Source organism: Varroa destructor, unplaced genomic scaffold (assembly GCF_002443255.2).
Source record: "Varroa destructor unplaced genomic scaffold, Vdes_3.0 BEIS01000001.1, whole genome shotgun sequence".
In the NCBI taxonomy this organism is placed as follows: Eukaryota; Metazoa; Arthropoda; class Arachnida; order Mesostigmata; family Varroidae; genus Varroa; species Varroa destructor.
In genome coordinates, this window is record NW_019211454.1 from 35,756,199 (window position 1) to 35,777,394 (window position 21,196).

General features: G+C 37.9%; 1 long non-coding RNA gene across 1 annotated transcript; it reads right to left on the bottom strand.

Moving 5' to 3' along the window:
- Positions 1 to 10,008: 10,008 nt before the first annotated feature.
- Positions 10,009 to 18,301, bottom strand: LOC111254549 (uncharacterized). Its single transcript, XR_002675077.2, has 4 exons — positions 18,194 to 18,301; positions 17,521 to 17,576; positions 16,157 to 16,317; positions 10,009 to 10,816 (listed from the first exon to the last, which is right to left on the bottom strand). It is a non-coding gene; the product is annotated as an uncharacterized LOC111254549 (long non-coding RNA).
- Positions 18,302 to 21,196: the final 2,895 nt, after the last annotated feature.

Consider the following 21,196-nt stretch of genomic DNA (forward strand, 5'->3'; position numbering starts at 1 on the left):
ATCGCGCTATCGTATCAAGGCTTATTTGTTTTTTTATTTACGAATCCCACCTTTCTATAGGAATTTAAGGTACCTTTTTCCTTAACTAGCCGAGGCCGCTGTCAGGTTATCCGTTGCCGCGTTTTTAATGGGTTTTTCTGTGCCTATTTTCCGCCTAACGAGTCGTGATTAGAGACCAAGCGCAATAATTTTCACTTCCTGTGACCATATTTGCTTTCGCATTGTCCGATTCATCCACTTCATGCTAGAAAACGGGTTATCACTATACTAGTGACGCTGTCACGGCCCATGACACAGGTCTCTTATATATATATATATATATATAACAAATTCTTTGTCGAGCTTGAATGTACCGGTTTACCCTATACTGCCAGAAGCTGCTAAGATGCAAGAACTGAAAGAGGCTATCATCCTTTTTGACAACAAGCAGTCGACATAATCTAGAACCTCATGACATAGAAAGCCATTACGAGACGTCTCGACAGAAAGTCATTATGAAATGACTCGTTTCATGGGTTAACAGAGGTTTCGTCTTCGCTAAATTGATGCATATAGAGGTCTTATGCTGTTCATACCAGCGCATCTATGACTATTCGTTGACCAACTACGTCGTGATTAAACAACGACATTCAGATTCAGATTTTTTGCGTCTCAGTATTGGTCTTGAAGAAGGTTGTCCTTCTATGTAGAATATGTATAAGCTTCTACTAAATTACATATTGGTGCTAGACAAAGCCTTATCAAGGTTGAAATGCCTAAAGTCGACGGCCTATCTTACGGCCGAGGAAAAATCCGAGGAAAATTTCCACGAGGCTACCCGAAGATCTTCGACAGAATTTTGATTTGAACGGTTGAAAAATGTATGAAAAAGGCTTAAAAATTAATTTTTTTGCAAAAATTGGCGGCCGTTAGGGAGAGGAAAATATCAATTACTAATTGAAATAACCAGGTTGTGCAGATACGTTCCAGCGGTATTTTGGGAACTTTTTACGCTTCATTGCATCTTTTAGATTTTTGGCAGTTTTCACCCTTTGCATTTTTAGGGGTTCTGACCTGCTATCAGTCTGGAGTTAATTAAGAATGTCTTATGCGACATTTTCACGAATTTACGTTTACCAGTATCTCTACCATTGACAATTTAGAGTCTCATTTACGGATTGAAATTAAAATAATTTTAAAATAAGTAGCTACTGGTTTATGTACCGTAATCGCCGTAATCGTAAGGCCGTAATCGCAGTGGATACTGTTCATGTCGAATAAGCATGACCGCGCTTGGAACACAATAAAAAATATCACTGCACTTGTAACGCGTACAAAAAATTATGCCGACATATCGATTGTTGTCTAGCTACGGTCTCAAGCTGTTTCTCAGCGTAAGCGTGCTACTTTATTATACTAGTCCTCCTTCAAATAGGTGGATAGGGAATATAGGGTTAACGTTTCCGACTCAGCTGAAGCGACGGATAACATGAGGGTACGTCTTACGCAAACCAGTTAATAGAATCGTTTTTAGATGATTCCGGTACGAAGGCCGCGGAGTATCGAGAACATGGTAGAAATAGTCTTCTGGTAGAAACTTTCTTATTATCTCAAAAACAGGTGATCTTATTTACTTTTAACCAGCCTCAGATTCATTCTTGGCACCCACTAAAGACCTAAATGATCATAATGTGCCAAGCCTAGGTTACCGACATACAAGTACACAATATGGTAGTATATGTCCAAATAATAATGATGTTAGTCTTTGCTTAACGGTCAGTTGTTCTCTCTGGGTGTCCGTTGAAACAATTTAACCATCTATATATGGACGGTTAAATTTTTTACGTATATGTACGTATGGGATGTCTTGAAAGTTACACAAAACAATGCAAAACAAATAAGATCCGAAATACTTAAAGATAAAAGTAAGCCCCTTAGTGTACATACAAATCGAAACTATAATCGATAGCCAATAGATTAATATCCAGTTTTTAAGTGTCCGATATTACGAGCTCTGGCAATAGGAAATAACACAGGTCAATGTTAATTACTCAAGTCTCAATCGGTTTTCAAACGTATGGAAATAAAGGCTATTATAAGGCTAGCACAAATAATTACCTACTAAGCCCCAGAATATCTCTTTGGTATATCCGCGCTGATCCTTTAGATTTGCCGGAGCGTAAACATATAGTTCACAATCTCTTTAGGATGCTAAAAAACGAATCAACGTCTCTTGAATTTACAAAAAATATTTTTATGACTTTCTTAAAACTTTGAATATATATATAGATAAACGGTAAGGTACTACTTATTAACTGGGAGTTTATAGAGATAACTTTATTTTGTTGCCAGTAAGATCATTTTTGCCTTTAGCAAAGTACCCCTCGATGAGGTATACGTGGATTTAGTGGACATTAACTTGACCAATATACAATATGAGCATGTTACTGACCTTGCTTTTGAAAGTGTTCGACATGAAGTAAGTCGCAGAAAAAGCTGAAAATAAATCCATTATATACCAATTATTTGCACAAATAGCTATAGTCGATAACTTTCGAATGTTTAAAAAGCATCGAAAGTTTAGCGAACGTTTGGAACTTCTTCTCTACCTAAATTAGGCTAAATCTTGAATGACTTGACACATCACTGTGCACACACGCAGTACGTTGGTTTAAACGTATTACATAATGTAAAACATTAAAAAAAAACAAAACAAAGGAACAGTTTTATGTTGAAATACGAAACGCCGTACATTAATTGTTGCCATTTATGCAGACGAATAATGTTGTGCTAAGTTGGAACTTACGCCGTTGCAGCCGAGCGAAGTTGTTCCTTTATGGATAAGTTGGCCCTGCTACGAATAGCATAAATTTGCTATGTCGTCTTAGCGACCCACTCGAATCTGCCTTCATGTCTTTCTTCTGTAGAGTCGAATTATTAATTAAGACGTATTCAGTAATTAATCAGTGCTTATCGAGATAAACTATTTCTGAAGTTGAAAAATTGCTCTGATCCTTTTCAAATAATGCTTGCGAGACAAAGTAGTCTAAGATTGTCGCAGCTCCTGTCGTTCTAAGAAGGACTGTGTGTGCTCGTGTCTAACGACCCTTTTTTGTAGACTTGCCGTACAAAATCGAGTGTCGGTAATCAAATTTAATTTGGCACTTGAACTGAAGCATTGTATAGTACTAAAAACATCTTATGATCATTATCTATGTTATTATTGGATCCTTCACAAAAATCGGACCGCTATGGTTGTTTAGTCGCACACCGTACGAGACCAGACATAAATCAGCATATATCCTACAAATAAGTGTTTTTACCTATGGATTGCTTCTAGATAATCGCTATATTATTTCAGATACGCTGGTAGATGTCAATGCTCAAATTGCATGGCTTAGCTCCATAGGAATCTTAAAGAGACACGTATTTCTTGGCTGCATTAAGGCATTAAACGGTTTGACGTATTCAGACTTTCTCTATCCTAGACAAACGTCCATCGAGCAGCTTTATACTGTCACCTTACAAGGAAACTGCTTTGCTGTACCCGTGTGGATGACATTTACATGATAGATCTCTGGCCGTACAAAAACACCTCATTTCAAACCACACTTCTACAGAACGCTTCCTCGGATTTGTGAATTTATCAAACTGCCAACATAGACGGTAACATCCACACAACGTTTATGCAGGTCGAACCTTCCGGCAACTAAAGACCTGATTTCCATATTTCAGGACATCTAGAACAAATATAACTGGAAATCTGAGCACATGACTCAAAAAGTAAATCGAATTTTAATTATGTAACTTTTAATTCAGTCAAGAAGCCGATAGTTCAATTTTTTATATATATGTACCAAAATAAGGCATACTTTTCGCTCAGACCGTCTCTTACATATGAAAATTTCACTTAGCTCTGCTTTTTCGCGGAACAATTATTCTCGTTTTTGTATTCCCGGACCGAATATTCAGTCGGTTGTTACGTAGTTGAAACGGAATGATATCAGTTACTGGCTCGCAATTGAAATGTAGCATCTGTGAGAAATATCAACCTTAACGCATTTAATGACGACGGCTACCTATCATTAACCACCAGCTTGTAGGTTTACGCTTCGCGATGAAATGGTAAGGCCATACAGTATTATGTACGTACGTAATATTGCGCGCTTTTGAAAAGAGAAGCTCCCGCCAACTTGTTGGTCAATGACATATCGGGGATCCCTCCTAACGCTTTAGATACAAAATATAAAGAGGAACACAATTTATCTAAAACCAAAGTATGGCATAGGTAGGCAAATGTTGGACGTGCAAAGCTGTAGGCTACACTTGTTGTCTACTGAGGTGAAATTCTCTCTAGAAAAAAGATATTCTTCTGCTATTATTACAGTATACTTTTTATGTATAGTTTTAACTTAATCGTCACAAGATTTTGAGCTTGCTTACCTAAGTGGGTACCATCAGGAACCTAGCATGCATAAAGATTTGCCAAGCCTCTCGAACCTTGTAATGTTATCCGAACGGACCTCATAACCGAAAGCTGTGGCCTAAAGTCGGCCAAGAAAAACTAATAGAAAATAATCATATAAATCTCACAAAGTAACAGACATGTAAATAGTATATTCACGACGTTTCGATTTTATCATAACTCAATTCAACGTTACCTCTTCGGATCAAGGAAAACGTCGATATCAAAGGGAAAATCGACTTCGTCGTTAGCTTCGCTCATACCAATATCGGCACAATATGGGCTGCGCACAAAAAGCGCGACATGAAAAAAGAGTTTTACATTCTAGCCTATGCAATATTGGAATTCCCGTATTGGCATTTCCCTATGGATATAACAATGCCGAGGGGTATGTATAGCAACGTATTAGAAGCTACAGTGCAAAATCGACGACCTCAGCTTGGCAACCCAACAGACGACGCGCAAGTATGTCAAAGGAAATTACACTTTTGTAAACCTCTGCTTGTGCTTCTTTTGCCTAAACAATAGATTGGCATTCGTGGTAAGCGAATAATATGCAATGTAATGAAATAGTAGAGGACTGAGTAAAAATTGAGTTTTTATGAGAAATTCCTTCAATGACTTCGAGCTTTTTTTCGCTCTTTGATGCAAAGAAAATGGGCTTGTTGTTTTTCGTTCCCTTATAGAAATCGTATTGTTGTTACTCATGGTTTTATGATGCTAGGGTTTAATAGACTCAATGGAGGGAAATAGTGTTTCAGATTCTCTAAGGGTTTGACAACGCACTCCCATAACAAAGTCAAACCAACTCCCTTGCATTGCCAATGTATGAAGTAGACGCACAGTATGAACATCACATAAAATCGATATCACAGCCGATGTTTATATATCTATATATATCATAACCTGTGTATATAGGCACACAACTTCTATGGTAGATGTATATTTTACAATACTGCATTGTGTGCGATTCTCAGACGCCACATACGATATAAACATAGTATACTGCTCCTGTTGACGTTGCTACTGGACTGTCGTCCTGACAAACAGAGATAAATCTGTTTATAGTACTCACCTAGCTAGAGTTTTATTTTTTGCAAATCTACTGGACCAAATTAGAAAAGTGTCAGTCTGCCAGTGGTAAGCCACATGGAAAAAAAGGGGGTAACAGAGCCAGTGTGGTTAGTGCAGCGTAGTTGACAAAAAAAAAGAACAATATTTCATGTTCCTTGACAGGACATACGCAAGAGCGTATACGCTCGTAATAAAATTGCACTAATCAACCGCATATATAGACCATTGTGTTGGGATTGGCACGCTACCTTAGTCAGGCTGAGCAGCAGGACAGTCGTAAGTTTAGGCCAGCCCCCCTTCAGCTATCGACTTCGTTGATTCGCGTTCATTATTGGGAACTCACTTTGCCTAGACTCTTTGTAATGGCATGAAGAACGACATCTTTAATCAATAAATTGTATCTGGTCTATTCCAATTTGACTAATCACCGAGTTCGTGATGTATACTGAGAATATTTGATGCAGCATAATGCTAACTTATGAATCAGTAATCATATCGTTGCTGAACTTAAATGAAGTAGCAGTGACTAGTAGGTGTTGGATGCACATGAGAGTTGGACGTCCTGAGGTTGAGCGCGTTTGCTCAACATGGCGAATCCACTTGAAAAATTTCCTTCGTACGTAAATGGACGAATATTGCAGTTATTTCGATATTTTGGGTGATGCGATCGTATCTAGCGTATTACTTAGCGTTCAGATTCTGTCGGTTCCCAATCCGATCCATGTCCCGCACGCGTTGAAAACATATTTTAACTCGTCCGCCAAGAGGTTTTTTAACAGGTTTTGCAATCATTGGCTTTTATTTACATCGCAAACAGTCTTACAATGGGCCTGGTAGTAATGCAAATAACATTACAGTCTGTAAACTGATAACGGATTGATAGATTCCGATGGTGAATGATGAAGTGAGAGCAATTACAGGGTTTTTATATGTTTGTGATATAAAAAAATTGTCGTTTTTAGAATTGTTTTGCGTTGTGTGCTAAGTTAGGATGAGACCAAGATTTTCCTAACAGCCATCCCGATTCAGGGTAACAAACACTTTAACGATATCTAGAGCTCACAAAAAATAGCCGATTTTTAATAGGTTAAGAAGAAAAAAAGCTACTGTTATTTTATAACTAGGAGCCTGGAAACGAATAATTACTGTAATCTGCCTGCCTCTCAAACGAGGCCAATAAGCGCGGACAAAGGACATTCACTCTGCATCATCTTTACTGAATCAACAGAGCAAACCGGTTCCGTCCGCTACAGAAAGTGACGAGACCTTCATTTTGATTCGGAATCGTCTATTTTATTTCGATCGTCCCAAAATTTTCTGCTGTATAATGGTCACCAAAAAGTTTTCGGTTCATAAGCGTCGCGTCCATTTATGCCACACTTCTAATCCAATCCGTTTAATGTTAATATTAATTTAGTTGATATTTATCGCTCTAGATGTCTTGCACTTGAAGATAAGGATTTTTTTTTAGTATTTCGGCTACTGTTCACTCATATTTGCTTTTAGACAGGCTGAATTGCCGAATTAGTAACGGAAGATATGAAGGTTTCCTGCTCAGAGTATTTACGTTTCTGTAAATAAGGTACTAAAGTGTAAAATTTAACCTTATTCACTTTTCATCGAATCCCTTTACTATTTTATCCTTATTAATTCAAGACATATATATATATATATATAGTTCCTGAACTTGAATTATAAGCTTGAACTTCTCGCTCTATTAGATATGTGGCACTGCTATGTCTAAACGCTATTTCGTGTTAAGCTAACCAGAATGCTCAATTTCAATGTTTTAGCCATTCCGCAACTCTGTAACAGATCCAGTAGTAAATTTATAGCTACTATTTAGCTAGCCGACTTGCGTTTGCAAAATGCCCAGACTACAATTTAGGCTGTTCGAAGGAGAAGACAGCTTCTAATGTTCGTAGAGCCACTAATATCTATCAGAAATTTTTAATCTTTGGAGAAAACGTCCTTTTCAGCTTCACGGAGAAAAATCAGCAAAAACAGAGAACTCTATCTGTGCTATCGTTATAGAGAAAACTGCCATACGGGAGTCAACTTGTCGACTCTTTGCCACAGGATCTATAACCGCGAGAGCCTCTACTTACCATATTCTTTACTACGAAAAAACTTCCAGAGATGTTGGAGAGCCAGGCCTGCCCATACAGATGACAGAGGTGGTCAGTACATATGGACAAGCTCCCGTTCACTCTAGGATATTACTAGTAATACCAATAATTCGATCCGTATACGTCTATTCTTCCTCTTTAAAAAATACTAGGTTTACCTATATATGTGTTCTGTACGAAATGTTTTTCCACCGATATATAATTAACGTTTCTGAAACGAAATTATAATACTAAATCGCTGCTAATTAACATTAGCAAATGAATTTTATAGATACGCGTTTAACCTCATTAAATCAATCTACGGTTATCGCTATATTCTCCTAACAAGGATCCAACGTATTAAATGTATATAAATATAGGTTTCGGTAGAAGAGGAGTTGGAGCTTTGAATTATCTAAAAATATTAGGCAGCTACTGGAAGATAATAGGGTTAGGTCTATTATAACTCTTTCTTGTAACTCTACTGAAACTCCAGTTTGATTAACACTTGACCTTAAACAGTAAAACTTCGATCTTCAAATGCAATAGTTGAACTCTTCAACGTCCCTGTATTTCAACAATGCATAGCATAGCAAAGCAATATGTAATACAGTGAAATACCAATAACTTATGAAATCTTATAATAAATGAAATAATATTGGAAATAATGTCCAGCATCGATAAACCAAACTCGATCAACTAATTTACATGGGACAATTTGGGGTTAGATCGGCTAATATCGAGAGGATTCTAAGTCATGTTTGCGCAGCAAATAAAACTAAAAGAATATGGAGTTAACAGCCAGTATGCGAGCAGAGCAATACGACCATCATCAGGATCAGCCTCAACGCAGGCCATGAGGGTTTAAAAAAGAGACATAAGGCCCTTCGAAGCCTTGAAGCACTTAATGTCGTTGTTCTTTCCACCACAGTAAATGCGCCAATGTATCCCGGTCGCACAGCCACCTAGGAACGTATGCCCAGGTGGCAAAATCGAGAGGGTCACTGCTTCAAATGCCCAGTGCTCGTATAAAGTGTGTATCACAGTAAGACCTTTTTTCGAAAGCGGCGCATCATCGCGTAAAAATTTAACATGCAATGCACGTATTAATGTGAGATCTGTCCAGTGGCGTTACTTGTAGCGAGCGTAGAGGGGCGCGAGGCTGGGGGTTCACTGAGGCGCACACAAGTTGAGGCATTAACCGGTCGTTTGTCAAGTAAACTATTCAGCTGAACTTAAGAGCTTAAATGAGAATATGGTAATTAACTCAGAAAAGCATATAAAATATAACGGGTTGATATGGAATATAGAGAAGTAGAAGTACAGCAAAGGTCGAACTAAAAGAAAAAAATAAGCTTGACTGAAACAGATGCTTTTCGAACTCTAAGCTTACGTGTTTATTAACTGTAATTTTTTTCCTTTAATTACTCCTTCACTCCCTATTATTTCTATACCTACACCACATGTCTCAATTATAGACCTAAGCTTGACCCTACCGTTAGCCTATCCTTGCGTCATGTTTCGCAGACAGATGTTGAATACGGCAATAAGTTACAAACAACCGATATATCAGGCTATTTTCGATAACCAAAATTAGTCTGCTGTTGGAAAATTTGGCACGACAAAGCTACGATTCTTTGTAGAATATTTTTACGTGCACAGTAATTACGCGATGCATGCAAACGAGATTTTTTTAGCTACGTATAAGGTTTCCGTATCTATAATGCCGGTGGTCGCACTTGTAATGCTTAAAATTCGTTCGAGATTATGATCGATTGAACGAGCGAAGTTGGCCGTGTCTAATTGGTGATACATGCTGATAAACAGCTGTATTTCCAAAACCGGCTCGTAATGGAATAATGCTTGGACAGGAGATGATAATCGCTCTCTATACCCATGACGTATTTAAGCCGGTCATCATTGCATTACCAGTGAATTGGGTCGCTGGCGCCCAAAAAGTGCACTATCAATATATGTATCCCAGACGGGGCTCACATAGAACAGTTGTAAAAGAATAAATTCTACATGGCCGTTAAGAAAGCATAGGAGTTGATTTACTATGACAAAGAACAATTCATCCTCAAAACCGACCAGATTCTCAAGACCTGCGAGCCGATACTTAAATACTGATTATACGATATACGGATTTAATGATATAGACATTAATATTGAAATAATTGACCATTTATACAGACACGAATATATCATGTCCATGTACTCGAAAGAGATGATAGGACAAAGCCAGTACCAAGTGCACACACTCCTAGTCACTACGCTTCTCAGTTACATGGGCAGGCTAAAAATATAAACCCGACCTTACCCCACTCGCATAAACAAACAAAATCTAGCGCACTATTAAATAAATGGATGAAAAGCCACGGCTTGGAGTGACGCTTTATTTATTCCTCTTGAAAATTTACAATTGAGACGAGAGTCCATAAGTGTTATTGATTATACGAAAGAGACTTCTCGTTGGCGAGGCAAACATTGAAGACATCCGGCTTATCTCGGGAAGATTACCATTGGCCGAACAAGTCAACATCGTTAAAGTATAAAGGAATATGGATGCCGATCCAACAACCTTAGCACGACGTCATACTCAACAACTTGGCTTACTGAGTAACAACCAGCGACCGATCTAAAACGAAAGCCGTCTCTTTAGCCGTACAGCTGACTCAACAATTAAAGATCCAGGAGCGTCATTTATTTGCTAATCACATGTTAGCGCTACGATCAATCAACCAAATGAGGCGCTAACATACGCAAGACATGCTTTAGCGATTTTTCTTTATTGCACAATTTGTTATAATAAAGCCAAGTGTAGATTTCAAACAACCAGTTCGTTCGCAAAGATCTGAGTGATGTGGTTTGAAGATCAAACATGTCATTAGGTCGTTTATTTCAAAAGAAATAATGGAACGCTGGCACCAGTTAGTGGCAGACTCTATCGTCAGCTATTGTAAGCTTTTTTTATGGACCAACATAAAGGCACTGGATGCAAAAAACGTTCTGGCTGCAGCAAGATAGGGTCAATTGTGATACTGCGTGAAAAAAGGATCAGTCAGCTTAAAACCATTATTATCCGAGGCCGGCTAATCTCAATCTGCGGCTGTGACATTAAATAGCCATTCCAGTCCTGTGTCATTTGTCTTCTCGATTTTGACCTTTGGGTTTACGTAAAGGGCAGAACCTATAAGATAACACAGAAAACAATTCATTATTTAAAGCATTGTGCTCATAAAGTAACTGGTAAAGTCAACGCTGATCTGTGCAGCGTTATGATATCAAATCATACTAAATAAATCGAATTTGGTAGGTGATTTTTAAAAGGAGATTTGATGAAAATTGTTTCCATGTACGGTAAAGATTAACTAGGTTAACGTAAGAGTAAAAACGTGAAGGTTCGCGTTTTTCCTACACCGAGGACACTAGATAGACTGTTTTTTGGCTTATCCTTCACTTAGAAGTACTATTCGACTTATCGATTATATTATTGTATCTAAATCGACAGAACTTTCGAGTGCTCAGCAGATTCCCCCGAAAAACCCGGTCCAGGGTACGCAATATGCGTAAAAAAAAACAGATAACAAGATTTGAAATAAAAAACACTGGGAAAATGTACATTTTTGAGAAAATATGTGAAAGCTTTAATTCAGATTCGACAAATTTAATAGAAATACCGTATACCCTGGATACCAATCCGAGAATTCTGTCAAGCTTGTTCTGTCCTTTGTATGAAACGAAGTCCTGTCGTAAATAAATCGATATTAACAAATAAAAAAATGAACTTTTGTTTATATTGAAATTCCATACCCATGAACATTGCCTCATAAAAGTATTTATTCCTTACGCTTAAAGCAAGAAACACTGGCAATGAAGCAGACACATGTTTATCCTTGTACTTAAATAAGCAAAAGTAACTACACTATTATTAAATATAGCTTGAAGCGTTTGTTATGTTCTAGATTATTATTATTATTATATTATAAGAGTTATTTGTTTTAAAATATCAAATTTATGAAGGTGTCTACTTCTTCGTATACTGTATATATATATATATATATATACAAAAGGCAGGGAATTTTGCTTTTCCAAACACATACGTATGAGATCCGCGCCCTATGTACACCTTTTGTGAACTTATGCCCTGCTTTCAGTAACAACAGACGCATTGCATGCCCCGAAATTGGCCCCGCGAGCGGATCAGTAACATTTCCCGACATATCGACATGCCTTGTACTGAAATATTATGTAAATACACCTACATAGTCGAAACTATTTAGTCTTTCGACTTCGTTATAAAAAAAGCTGTACATTTTCCAGCAAGCCCAAGTCGCAGCATCTTTGGATTCACCGCTACCTATATTTGTGAAATCAGTAAAAGTTGGTGCTTAAAATATTATGATGTTAGGTTATACTTAACCATACAGGTTATATCAGGAATCTATCAAGCTTTGTTTTTCAAGCAAGCAGCTTTGTTTTTCGGGGACAAAAATTTAAATTATATGATGGAAATGGCTGACCCGGAGTTAAATATTTAATATGCTAGAAAGAACTGTTGAAACGCTATCCGGATAGCGTCCATCAATGCTCTTTTTTTTATACAAAAAAAAAGTTCAATGTCCACTTTGTGACAAATTAAAGATGCTATCCCCTTCGACGCAGATGTGTTCAATTTATGCGGCTGATGATTATTTAAATGTACTCTTGAAATTTTGTGACCGTATCGAGTGCTCTGAAACACACAAACTGGTGCAGAAGATGTTTTTCGCCAAAACATATCAATATTTATTTGCCGCCCGTCCGTCAGATCCACGTCAGCGCCCATAAGGTCATAACCACCATCATCATCTACAAAGTATTCCTCAGATTTATGATTTGGGTTGGCGCAGTTCCTTATCGACTTGCGCAGTGATGAATGATTATTGCTGGAGCTGACAATCTGAGCTAAAAATAGTTCAATCAAGGTTTAGTTCTCGGAGGCTATACTCACGTCGTTCATGAAATCGCTGATTTCAACTCAGGCTGACTAAACCCGTAAAAAACTAACTGGTAGTACCGCTAACATGTTCCAGGTAGCCGGATCCTAACTCGATGCGAAAGGTACCTACGGCTACCCTACAAGTCGCAAAGTTTACTAGGCAAGCATATACCGCCATTGTACCATCACGGAAACACTGAATACACCTGGAACAACGTTCATATCAGATCAAGTATTCTTGCGCTCTACATAAACTAATTTCTATGGTGCAAAATAGACTACCGAAATGAATACTTTATCCTCAGCAAGCCACGTTCCATCACGAAGCAACAAACGAGTCATACATTTTTGAATAATTCGCTGTTTGGATATTCCGGCTGGCTGTATTTAACTAACTCTACATCGCGCTTGTAGGAAAAGAACAGAAAGTGATTCTTGCACCTGTCTTGAGTGAACTGGGCACAATATCCCAAAAGATGGTCCATAAAAACCTTTGAAAATATAGTGTACTTATAATCAGACCACGTTTTGACTTTTACTCAACGAACCTTACTTGCAAACTAGTGTCATTTATGCTGTTTGTCGGAGTGTTGGCCCCGCTTCTGAACCTTCAAGATTCTACCAGCGCTCCGTGCTCGAAAATCACATATTTAGATAAGATGTAGCGCGTGCCACAGAGCTGCCTGTTCAAGTTTATCGACGCGTCTATATACAACTGTAGATCTTCTGTTATACCAGTTCGAAATAATAATGTTAAAACATATTGGATCATTTGCTAGCTGTTCCCTATTCTTCCTTCTAGTTTTTTTCTGCTTTGTCATTTTATCGCACGTTTGCTTGCTTTGAATTTAGGAACTTGTAACCATTAAAAACGATAAAGAGCTCTACTATCTCACCATGTATAGCAGCAAGTTCGCAATACGGGGTAGTTGTAGAAGACCTTTACACAGCTTGTCTCACAACGCATATTAAGTTGCTTTGAAATCTTCACTTAAGGACTACTGTAAATTTTGAGAGATATAATTCGAGTAAGTGGCTCGCTCAACAGGTTTTTGAAGGGTAGTCTTTGTGCAGCAGGCGATACAAGTTGTGCTGATAAACCAATAATATATCTGATTGGTTTAAAAATTATCGAAAAGAAAACATGTCAAGTTTGCCATGTCGCATGTCATAATCAGCCGTACTGATCTCTCGAAACTACTGAATTTAACGTTCGATGTCTTCCTATGAAAGCTGTTCATGCAGAGCTTCTCGCACGATACGTTACCATTTCAAGTGTTGCCGTATGGAATCAGTTGTTGGGAACACTAATGTCTAATTGTTACAAATGGCCACGCAATTCGACAATTTAATAAGGGCTCTCTTGCAAGCGCCATGCTCTGCGCTAGTAATGCTATCCAAGTATTTCACAATAAAGTTCTTTGCCTCCTCAGAAAACTTCCATCTTTATGTGGTCGCCCTTGGTCGCTTACGCACACAAAAATCTACTGAATTTGCGTTATATCTATAAAAGCCGTAGATCGTATTAGACCAACTCAAGGAAACTCCGTAGGTGTCTAGCCTTTCTAGCTGCAACAATTGGGACAAAAGGAAATTCGGTTGATAGCGGCATATTTGTCGTATTAAACGAAGTTCCATTACGACGTTTCTGTTGAGTCTTTCGTATTTTACACCAACTACTTGATTATCCTGATACTTAGAGTAATATTATTAAGACTACATAGCGTTTTGCATCAACACTGCAACAGGTATTAGTCTTTTTACTTTTCAAATCTGATATATCTGTTACTATATGTTTTTGTAGTTTGTTTTGAGCCTTCGAGTTTCTATGTACCTCTGTGTTTCTATGTAACTATTTGTCCAAACACAGATAAACTTTACATGGCTAGTAACTTTGATTAACCAAGAACGAACTTAGCGTAACATTAAAAATGTTACCTCGTAGTGAAAGTTCGAATGCCGCTTGTATTGCGTATATGTAGTATGACCGTTTCCCCGTTCTGTGCTTTAGGTCGATGTAAGGAATACTTGATCACTACTATCTCGTAGGTAGCCTACGGGTTACATTTGTACTTAGCTCATTGTTGACGTCGGGTCAGTCGGAGTGAATTATTTGGGTAGTACAGCTTATTTAAGTTACATTGCCATGTTGAAGCTTGTCTTCACCTTGTTTTTTTGTTTATAATATTTCGAAGACCTTTCACGCGATACCGCAAACAAAAGCTATTGAGGTACTATTGACGAGTGCTAATCTCATCTTGAGTTAGGAATAATCGTATGACCTTTTTAATCGGACTTGGTCTGAATAACTTATTTAGCCTACGACACGCTGATAGGAAGGGTAACAATGAGGGGCTAACGTAGCTTACGGGGCATTCGAGAATACATAATATTTACCGATCTGTTCGCTAACACGCTGTGTCATCGAATACCGCCCCTTATAATAAGTGTATTTATTTGGCTCGTGAACGCATACGTACATTTTATTGTACATATACGTATACATTTTAACGTATACGTATTTTATTATTTACTTAAAATAAATTGTTTCAGCAGGTATTGAATCGATCCGTAGGCAGTTTTACTATTTGAAAATAAAATTACGGTATTAATATAGCCGATAGTCAGACCAGATGCGTTCCATTTAGCATTCATCGATCGTGAGATCGTTCAGGAAAAGGCCATACTCGCTATGAGTAGAGATTTAATAGCAATGGGAACTCGCCCGCCATACGTGAAGTTCAATTTAGGAGAAATCTTAAATACTTGACAGTTTCATGAACGCTGATTTGAAGATATTCGTAGTACGTTGTCACTCTAGTAAAAATGGCGTTCGTACAGTTGGTGACGGTTGGGACAACAACAACAACCGCCCTCTAGTCGGTTAAATCAAAAATGTACGACGCCCAAATCCTATCAAAACAGGTAATAGCCATCAGAGAAGATTGCCCATACCGCAAAAAAATCAAGTCAAAGGTTTAGTTCAGTATTGCCATCCATTCTTATCTATTATAAACGTTCTCTCACAGTACAAAGTTTGGGTAGCGAAAAAAATTGTATTTAAACTTCGTTAAAAAAAACCAGTTGAATTTTCGCTTCCTACCCTAATTCATTTTTTGACGATATATGGCCAATGGGAATAGGTATTCGCTATATAATTTCACCGTTGTATAAATATGGTTACATATATCTCTGAAAAAAATGTCAACGTTCAATCTTTGTTAACGTTTAAAAATTCATTCGTTCATTTTTAAAAGCTAATTTGCCATTTCGCTCGTTCGTGATAGGACATAACTTAGTTCGATACGGGTGTTCTATGACGGAATCGTAAAAAAACACTACCATTAAAGCCATAGTTAAAATTCATCAAAAATAATAAATACTATATTTTCACACAATGATATTTACAATATTTTCTGTAAATATCAAACTGATATACGGACACAAGCGCGTGGTTATATGCAGTAAGTTGCACGGTCGGCACTTGATTCCGAGCAGACACTAAAAACTATATGCTTGATAGGGGAAATTTGGAAAACTAATATCGACCTTTACTTAATGCCGTATGCGTGAAACCTTCATACGTCGAATTTTTTAAGGAAGGTGGCTGTATTTGTAAGTGGACGGATCCGGTGATTTCCACTTGCGTCGTGAAGGGTTTGCTTCAGGCTGCTTGGGCATAGAATGCGGATAGTATAGACTCACCGATCCTGCAACGGGCAGGAACACGAAAATATCTTTAAACGAGTACTCGTTGTCATTCTGAACTTGTGTGAGAAAAAACATTTCTTGCTCTAGCTCGAGAGGACTGGTAATATGATGTTTGTTTATATGGGTCGAAGTACTGACTAACATAAACTAAATTTTTTCTTAACTAACATATACAGAACTGTCTGAAAACACAGTAACAGCTGCCGCTGAACTATTATTACGCAACAACTTTAATTCTGGGTTTGATGCTTCCAGATTAGATTGAAAATCTAGTTGAAGACAAATAAGATATGGTAACCAGGAGCAATTGGATATTTTATTATGCCTATAACAATAAGCAATGCACTACGGTAGTCATTAATATAATGAGGCCTTTGTAATGATTGATTTTAAAAACCTTCAAATACGCAACCTTCATCAGTGAGTAGTTAGCAAAGGCATATCGGACGTATGTAGGGGTGCAGCAAATTAGGTAAGAAACTTGGTGGTAAGTCAAGTGTTGTCAACTAAATTGTAAAGACTCGTTGGCAACTACTAGAATTTTTACGAACAGTTTTAGATAGATCTAAACGGTGGACGAGGAATTTTTTAACGTCAACGTGATTAGCTTAATGCCACGGCCCGATAATCACTAAAAAAGAGAGAAGAGTCAATATGTCGGGTCCGATGACAGCGTTCTGATGATAAATTCAGCTAAAGGAACACAGTTCCCCGTGGATGGACGCGTGTAACGGTCCATTCTGCTACACCTCAAACTACGCGGGTACTCTTCCTTTGGACGACAACGTTAGAATAGGTCTTATCGCCTTTAAAAGTGCTCTTGTTTATAAAAATATTTAATTGCCTTCTATTTTAGGAAAGTCTCGACTACTTGGAGTTGAGCTTGTCGCTTTTAATTGTAATTCGCTTTGGAATGAGAAAATGCAAAGTAAGCTGAACAAAAAAAATAACAATCGGCATAAATCTTTGCTGCAGTCTAGTGCAATCAAATGTTCGTGTTTTAGCATATAGATGGTGACTATAACTAATTATAAGGGCTGCTGAAACCGTTCCCTTACCTTGGATTTATGTAAACAGGCTTTTCTGCAAGATACAGTCTTTGGCGAAACTAAATACGTGTATCTTACATTAGAATCCGTGCTAAAATATCTGTTTCTGTTAGTTACCGTTCTTTTGGAATCTATACTCAATTATTCACGTACCTTTTCCTGTGCCACCTTAATGGGCATACACATTCACTGGGCTTCAAGTCGACGGGCTGAACAGACAACAGGGGAAACAACAACAATATTGAAATGGTGCGTAATTATCTCCATTAAATGCTTCCTAACTGAATTACAGAAGACACGGGACATCTTAGCATATGGCAGTTTTTACAACAAGCACAACAATAATATTAGAAACAGCATCTTGATTACAGGGACTTGACTTGACCGTTCGAGCAATGTAAAATAAAAATAATTATTTCTGATGAGCAATGAGACTATATTCGTCTTCATGCCGTTCGGAAAGTTGATCAATAGCCAATTATGAACTAAGGGCCTTGTTTTTTCTGGCCACGTATAAACATTCCTATGAAGAACTAGATTGCTTTAAGAACGCCCGTTGCTATTTAAAGTCTGCTCTAAGTCTGAGTTTCTTCTTTTTACAAAGAAGCAATTTATTCTGAAATTGACCTAATAGAATCCCACGATAGCATATAATCTAGTGGGAACAATGGTCAAGAAATCGCTTAGGATGTTTCAGTACATCACTGTAACACTTTTCGTTCTGGTTTACCATCGCATTTTGACAATCTATATAATCTTTAAATGCGCCATCCGTTAATTAGAGCCTTTAAAATTAAGCCGTATTATACGTACACTACGTACATACCATTTCAGTGATCTCCCTTACTAACCAAGTGCCTGCATGCTCGCTTGCCCGGGGCCATTCAGCTTTGAGCGGCGTAATTATTATCAAGCAAAGAGAAAGCATAGCGCATCTCTATCACTACCTCTGCCGGTTAAGTAGATTGCAACATTCATTAGGGTAAATACCAACCTTACAATTTTATCATATTATCTACAAAAAACTTTTTAGGCTTTAGTTCATAGTGTTTCTGTAGCGCATATAACTGTAACTATATCGACGCTAGAAGAAGCACTAGGGTTCGTTGCGGGAACTTCATTAGTTGCTTCTGTTGCCCTCTTCCGTTCGACTCTGGACATTTTCTGAGCGTAGCACATGTTCGCTGTTAGTCGGTTTACGCCGGCCTTATTTATCCGTCCTCTATTAAAGCAATAAATGATTTGCGCTCTCGCACGGATTCTCTTTAAATCAACTTATTTAATAGCGTTTGCTATATAATAGTGCGCGTACTCAGCAGACCAGAGGGAAAAGCCAGATGATCCAGTTATTCAAACGTATCTTATAACAAACGGAACCGTAAATAGTAATCAGAACAATTTATGTCAACAAATCCACTAGTTTCGGTGGAGACTTCTTATGGGCTGAAGTTATTGCGATCTGTGTATATACATACATATTACAATGACTTAAATTTACCGTAACTATTAACGTTAGCACGTATTCAGCACAACTTTGGTGAAGATGGCGGATCTCAACAGGATAAAGCATTTGCGCGCTGTCGTAGGTACTCCTCTTGATTAAATAGGTTGGACGAAGAGGTTCTGTAGAACACTTTGCCCGCCTTTCCCCAGAACTGAGGCCAATGGGCTTTTCGTAGCGGGCATACCCTAAAAATAAGTTCTACGCCAAAAAAACAAACGACATTAGGAGATTTAAGAGTCGTGATAGAATTTGCGACCCAATAGCCCACCGGTCTTAGAAGTGTATTGACTAAAACCATATAGTATCGTTTAACATCCGCGACAGAAGGAAAAGCTATACATCTTATGTGGAGACTTTTTCAATTTAAACATGATGTGTATGCTTGCGATGACCGAATTCATAATACGTTAAACTGTGCATGCAGTTTTCACAGCATGATGTATAGTGCAAACAATTAAATGTACGACTGTTCGTAACGCGATGACAGATCGAGGTAAAACAAACGTAGAATAAAAAACGTGCGACGATCCAAGCAATTTTTCGTCCGCCTAGCAGCATCTGGTTTCCATTAGATTAAATTTTTATAGTTTAGGATATTAAAGTTTACTTCAAGTTAACTCCATCGAATGAATTGTAATTAGCACATGGCTTCGCCAGAGATGCGTACCGTACGGGAATAGAAAGGAAGCGACGCGACTTCATGCTATGCTATGTTGTGCAAGTCTTTTTGTACCATCGAGTGAATGGTCGTTCGCCTCTGACAGTTGCTTTTAAGCTGTGTTCTAAGCCACCTTATGCAAGGCCAAGTTTTTCAAGGACCAACAAAAGGCGCATTGCAGGACGTTAGTTATTAGAATGAAAAAAGCAACGACGACGAACAAGCGAAAAGAGGAGTTTAGCTTGGTCTGTCGTTGCAACTAAACAAGGTCACTCGTTTCAGAGTGCAAAAGAAAAATGCAAAAAAGCGGATTAATGAGGCTTCTTCTGAACTATCCCTAATTGCACTGGTCCATTTCACTCCAGACGGCCCGCCTTATTCTGGTCCTGCATAGTAGTAGGCTCTAAGGGATCGCTCCAACCGTGTAAAATGGCGACTTTAACCAACGTTTGCATGAATTACGTAACAAGTATCTTATGCATTTGCTTAGAAGGAAGCTTAAATCAAAGAGCGGTATAGTTTGAGTCGAAAAACCGATACTATATCATATGGAGAAAATAATGTTTATCTGACTAAGTTTGAGAAAATTAATTTCGAAAGAAATTTTGAGAATTTTGAAAGTTTGAGAGAAATTTGAGAAATATATATATATATATGTAAGATAAAGTTGACATAACGTATCATGCCCATGATAGATTAAAGGAATAGAATAATAATATTACTTAATCATAATATAGCATTATTTTTACTGGCAAAGGTCTTCCGAATTCGTCGTCTACGTAAAGTCTTTGAAATAGTAATAAGCGCACGTTATGCCGCATAAAGCGGAAGAAGAAAATCATCTGTGAGACATTAAAGAGAAAGCCAGAAAATCGTTAACTTTATCCTGCGTCTGACGACACCAATCAGCTAACTCGACAGCCTGAACAAATATGTCGCTTTAAGCGCTGTTTGCTTAAAACCTACCTATCTTGGTGCGATTGAAGTGACTGTAGACTTACAATGTACACCATATAAGGTTGACACCTAACTAGGCTTCCCCGGATCGTGTGTGAGGGTAAATGTCGAAACACTGAGCGTCGCTCTTCGAGGTACGTTTGAGTTATGATAAGCTAGCAATTTGTTCTTCGAGCGTGCCTGTTAAATACCTTCAGCGAGGTGCATAGCAAACCGGAAACATCTTCAGGTAACTTGCCTAGATAAAAACTAAGACTATATTAAAAATTACTTTTGCATACTAGTTGAAGAAGAAGACTCTGTTTAATGAACTATAGTTAAGAAACATTCGATATTTTCAACGTATACTTCTCCGGGATTTCTGTGCAGTAACACTGAAGAAAGTCGGAGATGTATTTTTTTGAATCCTTGGGTGATGCTATTTGCAGGATTAAGAATGCGTTACAACGACACCAAAAACAAACGCAGACGTCACATACTGAAAAGAAAAAATATTGAAAAAGATGAAAAATTAATGTACCAAAAATATAATTGAGCGCAGCCATTCGTACAAAATGTGCATTATTTAGCATGTTTTTTTTTTATCTATTTCTTCATGTGCTTTGAAACAGTTTGTATCGATCTCGAAATTTCATGATTCTCGATACGGATCGATGGGGATCCTATCGTTCCCGGCGTAGTTTTGTCTCTAGCGCAAAATGATTAGTAGC